A 10,270-nucleotide genomic window follows, 5' to 3' on the forward strand; every position below is an offset into this window, starting at 1 on the left:
TTCTCAGCAAAGCCAAAAGTAGCGTCTAGTGCAAAAAATGGAATTAAGATTTTGGTCGTAGGCCAATGAATTTAAGAATTTAAAAAAGCCCAAATCATATCTCAAGCTCGCCGTTGGTGGTACCAACGTGAAAAACTTGATCATTTGCCATGCGCCATTTCAGACACCTAAATTTCACCAACCACGAGCTCGAGATCTAATTATGACTTTAAAAAAAAAATCTTCCACCATTTCTTTAGAAGTGCGACAACAAATCGTTCATTTTACTCCTTTCTTTAATTTTTTTTCCTCCTCCTAAATGATGTAGGTTTTGTAGTCACAACTTACTATGATAGAGTAAACGGTCTAAGACTCTATCGGATCTCACGAAAATCACACGTGGCATGTAAGAAAAAGCAGATACGATTTCATCCCCGTTTTCATTCAACTCTAAGTTACTGTGGCTTGGGTAGGACAAGCCTAGGGCTTCTCGATACTTGAGGTGGGCAAGATGAACGAGGGATTATTTATATATAGTAATAAAAGATACGATTTGCCACTTGGCATATATCTTACCTTCAGCCTAACGTTCAAAGATTGATATCTTTGTGTGAGAAATTTGGTCATCAAAACCCGATATGCTGTTAGTTAATATGAGAATACAAATACTTGTCATTTTCCTACTTTTCTGCCACTGGTAAAAACTGACTTAATAATGCGTCAACCCTTTCTTTTGCTCCTAGAAACAATACAGACTAGCCATTAAGGAATTCTGGAATCAAGTTTTAGGAGCTGCAGCATGAAGGTTCCTCTATTGTGATCAACCGTGGAATCTGCGCTTTGGTTAGCTTCCCCAAGCACGTGCCCCACATCCCCTGCTTGGTAGAAAACTTTAGATTTCCACTGTAGCAAACATTATGATGGAACATGTGAACCAGGAGAAATTCCGTGGTGCACGACAAGTTGTAATCCTTCGTGGAGAGCGTATAACCTGTGGAAACCATAAATTTAAGAAGGTATTTTATGCGATCATACATTATGCGACAGTGACATGTTGTGTCACAGATCATTAGAAAGTGAGATGCATACATATATAGAGCTAAGTAGAATGAGATTCGTAACAGGTGGGCAATGTGATTAGTTAGTTACTCTAAGTTAATATTGTTGCGTGATATATCTGTTACATAAAATACTTTCTCTCAAAACTCAATAGTCAAGATGATCTCGAAAAACACCCTCTTCTCCAACTTAACTCGGATACCCCCCCTTCCTCCATCAGCACTAGTGCAACAAAAATAATTATGTCGCCATAGATACCCTACCATGACGAAGACAAACTTCATTGACTGATGTATCTGTCATGTAAAATACTCTCTCAAGACTCATTTGTCAAGTTGGTCTCAAAAAACACCCTCACTACATAAAAATTAGGGCTAGGGCGACGAAAATAATTTGGTCACCATAGATACCCTACCATAACGAAGACAAACTTCATTGCCATAGGCTAGGCAATGGAAAAGGAACACAGATTTAGTTGCCATCGAGAGACCAAACACAACGAAACATAAATTTTGTCACAATTGCTCCACTCTATGGCGACGAAATATCAGTTTCGTCGTGTTAACGCAGACTGGAACCGACCTTAGGCAATGAAGTATGACTTTCGTTGTTGTTGCATTGGAAAACCAACATAATCAAAAGTTTGTCACTAGTGCATTGAGAAACAGAGATGAAATTCTATTTCCATCGCCTTTTTATAAGACCAAAAGCTTATCGAATGCAACGAAATTAAGGCTCCGTTTATTTTGCAAAAATAAATTATTTAGAAAATATTTTCATAAATATAATTGTTTGGATTGCTTGAATTAATTAATCAATACAAAATATTTTCCTTATCAACAGCAATCTACGTTTTTATTAAAAATGAAAATATTTTTCGTACAGTCATTTTTGTAAGCAATACAAGCGATCGTTTTTTAAAAAAATTATTCATTTTTTTCGAAATAAATGAAGCTTTATAATTCTATTCAAACTACTTACACAAATCTCTCCAATTTAAAAACAAAAAGAATTGTCTCGTTAGGACAAGACAGAAAACGTCAGCGATGTCCATTGTCACATATAAGAAAAAGTAGATAAGATCTCATCCATTGTCCTTACATCTCGAAATTATTGTGATTTCGATAGACAAGCCTAGGGCCTTCTTGACAATATAGGTATGCTCCAATTAAAGGGACGTCCACCGAATGAATAATGAAAGATGCAGATGGAAAATTGTTTCACTTTTAACTTTTTCTACTTTACCGTCGACGACAAGACGTACGAACGGTTGTTAACAAATCGACATATTGCCATCTGGCATATATCTTATCTTCAGCCTAACATTCAAATAACAATATCGTCAAGTCTTTATTGTTTTCCTTCTTTTATGCCCCTCTTGATCATTGCTACACGGAAAGTTGATCGACAATGAAATTTCTTTTACTCAAATTTGTTCCTCAATTTTTATTAAGAGGAGATGGATTTTACGACGATTCCGGACAAGAGCTTTATCAACGGAGTGCAAAAAATAAATATGCTTTAACGAAATTTATTTAATGATGAAGTACAATATAATAAAAAGTTTTACTGGAGTTTAATTAGCAACAAAGTGCTATGACATGAAAATATAATATTGGAATTTAATCTATTAACCTACACATTTTTTAAAATAGTGTTTCTATCCAATTTTTTTCTAAATCGATAAAAGGATTAAGCTCTTACATTTTTTGTCTTTATAAATATCACAATATTACTATTCAAGTAAAGTTTAGCTTACGATATCTATAATAGTAAAAGTAGAAGCTCCTTTGGAGTTGTATTGAGTTAATATTTCTACTATTTTAAGTTTAAGTGGCTTTCTGAAAAAAAAAAAAGTCTAAGTGGTTTTATAAGGATATCTGGAAATATCTTCAATCTCTCACACATCTTTTTTTTTAGCAATCATATGTAATTCATAATATTGAGCAACTAACACAAGTGTCTTCAAAATCCCAAAAAGAAAAAAGAATAAAAAATTTCTCATTAGGTCAAGACAGAAAACATCAGCAATCTTCATTGTCGCATATAAGAAAAAGCATACAAGATAAGATAGTTACCTTTGGTTTTTTCACTTTACCATCATCATCAAGACTTACCGACGATTGCATAAAATAGTTCTAAAAGATAACGATTTGCTTCCGCAAACTATAAAGCATATTTTTCACTAAACTGTGTCAATTCCTTGTGTGGTATATTTCTTGTCTTCAGCCTAACATTCAAAGGTTGATATCCTTGTGTCAAAAATTTGGTTCTGAAAGCCCAATGTGCTGTTAGTTATTGGGTTAATACCACGAAAAATCTCAAACTAGTACATCTTTGATAAATTTACCCCAAATTAATTTTTTGACAACCAAAAATCACAAACTGGTACACCTGTGACAAATTTACCATCGGTTTAATTGGATTAATACCACGAAAAATCGCAAATTGGTAAACTTGTGACAAACGGAGGGGTAAAATCCTAAACAGGTATACCTGTCAATTGTCGCGTGTCATCCAACTCAGTAATTTAACAGAAAAATTTAACGGAAACTAACGGAGGGTATATTTGTCACAGGTGTACTAGTTTGAGATTTTTTGTGGTCAAAAAATTAATTTGGTGTAAATTTGTTACAGGTGTATCAATTTGGGATTTTTTGTGATATTAACCCTTAATTATTTCATAAATATGAGATAAAAATATTTGGTATTTCCGCTCTTTTACATCACAAGTAAAAGCTGACTTAAAACCTGAGTTACAGCTAAGTGGACGAGGTCCTAGAAGAGCTTTACTTTCTTATATCAGCTCCTTTGGTATAGCTTTTGGTTCAAGGTTTTCGGAAACATCAAAAACGTTTTTTTTTTTGGTAAGGTGAAACATCAAAAACGTTCCTGTCGAAAGAAGTGAAAAAAAAAAAAAAACAATTATGGCCTCCTCTAATCGTGTAAAATAGAGTATAATCCTGTTCAGGTGTTTGCCTCCAGAAAAAAATCTTACTATCACTTTTCTTGCTTAAGATCACAGCTAAGATTCAGAATATGCCTGCAAATTCAACCCAAGGACTTGTTGTGGGTATCCCCTTTTTGTAAACCCACTTTGTATCTTCATGAATTTGTTGTTCAACTCCAATCCACTATCAATAAATAAGCCTGGAAAGAGACCTTGCTAAATGAGCAACGCGATCGCCGACAGAAACTGTAGACGTAAATAGTCTGCAGCTCCAATTTCTACAGCTCCAAGAAGATCTGCCCTATCGTATATAGTCTATGACAACCTCAGATCTTGAATCGGGATTGTTATTTTACGTATACATATTTTTGGAAGGCAATTATATAATTCATTGAGATTCTGGTCTCTGGCAATAGGGTCTGTGATTTGCAGTGTCGATGGTAAGAAAAAAGCACGCGTGAGAACTGAACCAATACAGATTGGGTATTAAGGAATTCTGCGATCAAGCTCCAGGAGCTGCAAAATACGTGCTCCATCCTCTGCTTGGTGAACTTCCTAAGACAGTCCCGCATTCGAAGGAAAATGGCTTTAGATTTCCAGTGCAGCAAACATTATTATGGAAGGTTTTTTTTTTTGCAGCAATTATTATGGAACGTTTGAACGAGGATTTTTGCATCAATTTTCTATATGAACGTCGGTAAATTTCGTGGTGCAAGAGAAGTTGTAACCCTTCATCGAGAGCCCATAACTTCCATCAGTGGCATAGTGGTTTCTCGGAACCTGTGCAACCACAAAAAAAAAAATTGAAGAGAAATTTAATGTGACGGATATACCACGTGATAGTGACATGTGATGTAACCGATCAATAAAAAATAAGATGCATGCATGCATACCACTGAGTATGATGATATTCATAACTGGCGGGCATTGGTAATTGGTCGGTACTCCATGTCATCACTATGACATGGTGTATCTATCACATGAAGCACTCTCCAGTTAAAACTGGATTCCCTTCTTCGGCCGAAAACCAAAAAACCCAAATTGCCTTTTTTTAAGAAACCGTCTGTCATTACAAAAAATCAGGGCTATCGCGACGGTTGGCAACGAAAGTAGTTCTATCACCATAGATGCCCTACCGTGACAAAAACAAACTTCGTCGCTGAAAACACAGATTTCGTCACCATCGAGATATAAATTGTGATGAAACGTAAATTTCGTCACCATTACTCCACCCTGTTGCGACAAATGTCAATTTCGTTAGTCAAAACAGACTAGAACCGACCTTAGTCGATGAACTATTGGTTTCGTCCCTCTTACATGGAGAAACAACGACAAAATCAAAAGTTCGTCGCTGTTGCAATGAGAAACAGCGATGGGATGTTTTTTCGTCACCTGCAATAAGACTAGGAACTTTCAAAAGTGGTGAAACTAATAAGTCGCCTACATTGCTCCAACCGAATGCCACGAAGTTTAAGCTTTCTCATGTTAGAGGAGATCGAATTAGTCATTTGGCGATGAAAGTGGTGATTTTTTGCCATAGGTTATGTGTATCGCGGCAAAAGTGGATCTTCATCGCCATCATGATCACGCCCAAATGCGAAAGTATGCATAGATGTTGCTTTGAGGAATAGCGACTAATTTTATTCTCGTCGCCTTTGATAAGAGCAAGTGTGATGATAAATGTCGTTTGTCACCTTTGGTCTAATCAAACGCGACGAAATGAATTTTTCGTTGCCTTTGATCAGAAAAAAACTAGGTAAGGCTGTAAGAAATGGGCCTGTAAAACAAAAGTTAATATAAGTTAAAGTCCACCCACTTGATTAAGCCCAACTTTTTTTCTCAAGCCCATAAGTTCAATATTCAGCCAAATGTCTCATTATTGCAGCTGGTGCGATGAAATAGAAAAGAAGCAGTGAAGAGGAGAGAGAAAGAAGAATCAGAAAAGAAGAAAAGAAAGAAACCGAGAGAGAGAGAGAGGGTTTTGGTTCAGCAAGCCTCAAACACCTCGACACGCCGAATCAATGTTACAATTTGGTTGGAATGTAATTTTAAAATTTGTTGCGCACTGTTGGAACCAGATTCAAACTAATGAGTTTGGTACCAATTTTCGCCCGACTTCGGTTGTCTTTTGGGTTTGAGGTGAGTTCTCCCTTCAAACAAACAAACCTTTCTAAATTCCACATGTGAATTGCCGCAGTACTGTGGACATCAATAGTTGTTTTGCTTTGGATGAGCTTTTTGTTGGCGCATCAAATTCGTTTTGTTACTAAATAATAGACCTGTTAAACGAATGGATTAGGTTGGGTTTGGATCGGGTTATAAATGGTCCGATCCAAATTTACCCATTTAACATATTTATGACCTATTTATCGCAAGGCAAATTTCTCAATTCATTTAACTAAATCTAGGAAAGCTTATTTCTGCTAATTATTTTTTAAAAATTGTATTGCTAAAACATTTTCATGCAAGACAAATCTAGTGGACAATTTTTATATTTTTTTTTTTTTAAAAATTGAGGCCCCGTTTGTTTCGCAGAAAATATGAAATTTCTGGAAAATATTTTCAGGAAAATGACAATGTTTTTTTAATAATTTTATTTTTATTTTTAAAAAATCATATTTTAATTTTTTTTCTTTTCTTTTTTTTATTTTCCTTTTTCCTTTTCTTTTTTTCTTTTTTCTTCTTCCCCGCCGATGGCAGACCACAGGCGAGTGATGAGCTTGCCGGCCTTGGGGGAGCTCGGCCCCATCGAAGGAAGAAGAAAAACAAAAAAAGAAAAAGAAAAAGAATAGAAAAAAGAATATAACAAAATTAAAAATCAGAAAATTAAAAAAAATTGAAAATGACATGTTTATTATTCACTTAAGCTTGTTGGGTAAACCATTTGTGACCTATTTAACACCCATTAAGTTAATAGGCAACCCATTAATGACCAATTTAAGTCTACTTTTAAAACTAAAGCCAACCTATTTATTACCACAATCATTAAATATGGGTTAATATATGGGTTCTTGATCCATTTACCACCTCTACTGAATAAGGCTTAGTTTAGTCAGTCATAGTTAAGGTAGTTGTTACTTGATTTTGGCTTACGTGATAGAAATCCAAGTTTTTGCAACTCAAGGTATCTTTCTTTGTTTAGTTTCACATTTTGAGGTGACGGGCGCTAATCTTATTTCTGATTTGGAAACTCATGATTTAAAATTATAGGCACTAGATATGTTATAAGATATGAAAGAGGCATCACATTGCATGATGTTTATTAAAAAGGAAAAGTTGTATTTAGAGCATATTTGTTTCATAAAATTGAATCGAACATTTATTACCTTTTGGTTTTTTGAATTGACGGTGAAGCTTCTCTTGAAATAGCTAGTGAGTTTATTATTTGTAAAATGGTTTGAGAATGCAATATGAAATGCATTCGTTTTTATAGAAGGTACTGTGAAATGTTATACAAATTGATTTGTGAAGTCGGTTGACATGTGAGCGAGGTTATCTTCTTGGGGGTTTACGCATATGTTTCTGCATTTCAACAACACCATAGCGACAGTCTTCATTCCTAACCCCTATCATACTTTCTGAAATTATTTTGTGAGTGGTTGGAGAATCGTATTGATAGTTTCCTGCTCTTGTTGCTAAGATCTAAAGCCATTCAAGGGTTGTAAGTGTGCATACAATTTCTCAGGACTACTTGTTCGGCCCGAGCCATCAATTGATATAGATGAAGACTTTACGTCAAGGGGGAAATCTTGGTAGGTCTTGTCAATCTTGGAAGAAAGAGAAGAAAAAGAAAAGGAAATGAAAAACAAAAGAAAAAAATTCAAAAAAATTATTAAAAATGTCCATGTTAGTGCTAGCCGTTTCACGTAAAACGGCCAGCATCCACGTCAGTAATTTCCGGCCTAAATTAACCTGATGAACTCAATCGGAAAAACGTAAAAAAGTTTAGGACTAAATTAGTCTAATTGAAATGTTTAAGACTGAATTGGTACTAATGCAATAAGTTTAGAACTTTTTTAGTACTTTTCCCAAAAATGATTGCTTGTATTTTTTGGAATAATTAGCAAATGAAAAATGTTTTCATTATTATCACCAAATTATGTCTAAATATTTTTGTGGATAATGAAAATATTTTTCATTCACTCATTTTAATAAGTGATATTAGCGATCATTTTTAGAAAAATATTTTATAAGCCATTCATTTTTCATGAAACGAAAGAAGCATACGTTCGGATGCATGTTACTTTGGAACCAGTAAAGGTGATATTGTTTCTGCTAAATATTCCATATTGGCTACTGCACTGATTTATACGTAGTCGTTCTTAACGAACCCAAAGTACATATATGGAGCTAATATAATGGTGAACGCTCTCGATGGAATTTGATTTGGGAAGTGTGGAAGGCGAGATCGTGTCCCATGAATTGCGGTAAAACCCTAAAGCGTGTTCTAAGCCGAGATAAGTGCATGACTTATTAATGCACTGCTTTAAAAAGAACCAGTGGACTTTTATTGAGTTTGAAAGATTTCCTGATGTTTTTACCATCGATGTTTTGTTCTTTTATTTAGGATCCATTTATTTGAAAGAAAATTATTTTCGAGAAATTATTTTCCGACTTTTTGGTGTTTAGATAACGGAAAACTAATCGAATTATGAAAAACATTTTCCATATACTAAAAAACAACAAGCTTAGATTAGGGGAAAATGGCTTCCCCTTCTAGAAGAAAGAAAATACTTTCCCTAAATTACCAAACGAATAAAACCTAATCGCTTTCTGTTACGGAAAAATATTTTTTTTTATTATGAAATTTGCAACGCAACAAACCTGCCCTTTTCTTGATTACGACCCTTGAATCGTGGCATGTGAAGAGCACGGATGGTCCAAGATTCCAGCGTAGGAGTACCTGGAAATGAAAAGGTGGTTCAAAACACGAGCGTGGAAAAATCTCGCCTCTTGCTCTTTCTTCTGTTTGCGGAGAGAGAGTGTGAGAGAGACCTCACGTGATTGACTGGACGGACGACATAGAATCCATCGCCTCTTCTTTTCCTCCGGTGCCCTTAAGATCGTATGGACCAGTGGACTGATGGAGATACGCGAGAGTTGATCTGGACACCACCCACCGACAAACACTTCCCTTGTCATCTTTAGTCAACATTTTTAATTGATATCTTGATATCTTTTCGGCAAATTCTTTTCCCCCTTTCTTGGATGTGCCTACAATAATAATTTATTTTGAATCCGTGACCCCTCCACTTTCTAAAATTAAAAAGGATTAATATCACGAAAAATTTCAAATTAGTACAACTGTAATAAATTTACTCCAGATTAATTTTTTGATCACAAAAAATCCCAAACTTGTACACCTGTGATAAATTTACCCTCCGTTAGTTTTCGTTAATTTTTACCATCAAATTGCTGAGTTATATGACACGTGACAGTTGACGGCTGTACCAGTTTTGGGTTTTACCCATATGTTTTTCACAGGTTTACCAATTTACAATTTTTCGTGGTATTAATCCAATTTAACGGAGGGTAAATTTATCGTAAGTGCACCGGTTGGGGTTTTTTGTGGTCAAAAAATTAATTTATGGTAAATTTGTTACAGGTGTATCAATTTGGGATTTTTAGTGATCAAAAAACTAGTTTGAAGTAAATTTGTCATATATGTACCGGTTTGAGATTTTTCGTAGTGTTAACTCTTCTTAAAACTAGTTACTAAGATAGCAATCTTTTTGTGGGGATAGACACATACCCATTGTACCTTTCTCGAGATGAATTTATTAAGTAAAATAGTTTCTAGCGAATTCGTTACCCTAGAAATAATGTCACTTGTAGTTTTGATTGGACTTTAAAATAATTTTAGATAGTAATATAGCATGTGAGTTTTGCTAGAAAAAATCGAGGAGACAATCCACGAACATGATGTTTTTTAAAATAAAAAAAAAAGAATAAAAGGTTAATATGATCATGCAAATCAGACAATAATTCCAATTCTTCAGTCATTTAAAAAAAAGAATATTTTGCGATCAGTCAAGTCAGCACACAAGAAAATGGTGTATCCATACGGCCAAGATTAAAATATAATTTGGAAGAACAAAAATATTATTTAGTAATCATGAAGTCAACAAGATGACATAAGGTGGACATTTCGGAGGTTCCAATGTAGGCCTTTAATACAATAATGTCTGAATTGAGTTGATCGTAAACTCCAACGTAGGAAATCAAATTATTAGGGAGAACACTAGAATTGTGTATGGCGCTTATATTAGTGTCAAAAGTTTT

This window comes from Syzygium oleosum, unplaced genomic scaffold, assembly GCF_021117445.2.
Source record: "Syzygium oleosum isolate NSW1041296 unplaced genomic scaffold, Sole_v2.1 Sole_v2.22, whole genome shotgun sequence".
Lineage (NCBI taxonomy): Eukaryota > Viridiplantae > Streptophyta > Magnoliopsida > Myrtales > Myrtaceae > Syzygium > Syzygium oleosum.